The sequence below is a fragment of the Cavia porcellus genome, unplaced genomic scaffold (assembly GCF_034190915.1).
Source record: "Cavia porcellus strain 051 isolate PalLab524CR breed Dunkin Hartley unplaced genomic scaffold, mCavPor4.1 scaffold_61, whole genome shotgun sequence".
Taxonomy (NCBI): Eukaryota; Metazoa; Chordata; class Mammalia; order Rodentia; family Caviidae; genus Cavia; species Cavia porcellus.
Window position 1 is genome coordinate 3,522,710 of NW_026947544.1, and position 692 is coordinate 3,523,401.

At 37.1% G+C, this 692-nt stretch overlaps 1 non-coding gene across 1 annotated transcript; it reads left to right on the forward strand.

Moving 5' to 3' along the window:
- Positions 1–341: 341 nt before the first annotated feature.
- On the forward strand, positions 342–473 carry LOC134475121 (small nucleolar RNA SNORA9). The gene has a single exon (XR_010046092.1). It is a non-coding gene; the product is annotated as a small nucleolar RNA SNORA9 (small nucleolar RNA).
- Positions 474–692: the final 219 nt, after the last annotated feature.

The window sequence follows — 692 nt, forward strand, 5'->3', positions numbered from 1 at the left end:
TGACAAATTTTGTTACGTGTCATCCCACTGCTTACCATTGCTTATATTTTGTCTTTTACATATTTTGTTAATGAGGGTATAAATCTAAGTCAAAACATGGAAGAATTATAAGGTTATGATTCTAATTTAGTGGGACTTTTCTTATTACTGTTTTGTTCTGGAATATCTGCATTTGAAAACATTACCAAAGTTATAGTTGCTAGTTACATGAACTTATTTGAACAGCAGCATTAGCATAGAATAATGATAAAATTTATACTTAGATGTAATTTTATATATATTTCTATAAAATGAATATTTTAAAATAAATACTAGCTGAGTCATAGGAAACTATTCATGCATAACAGCCTACAGTGTGCTTGGGTCTGTGTTGGTCCTGTGCATTTCTATAGCACTTGCTAGGACAATTTTGGAATAGTTTGAGGCCTTGCCCTGTTCTATGCAGAGAGAGTTCCTGGAAATTTCAGACAGTTGCAAAATAAGATGGAGACACACACACACACACACACACACACACACACACACACACACACACAGAGACAGAGAGAGAGAGAGAGAGAGACAGAGACAGAGACAGAGACAGAGACAGAGAGAGAGAGAGAGAGAGAGACAGAGACAGAGACAGAGACAGAGACAGAGACAGAGATGGAGAGAGAGGAGAGAGACAGAGAAAGAGACAGAGGGAGACAGAG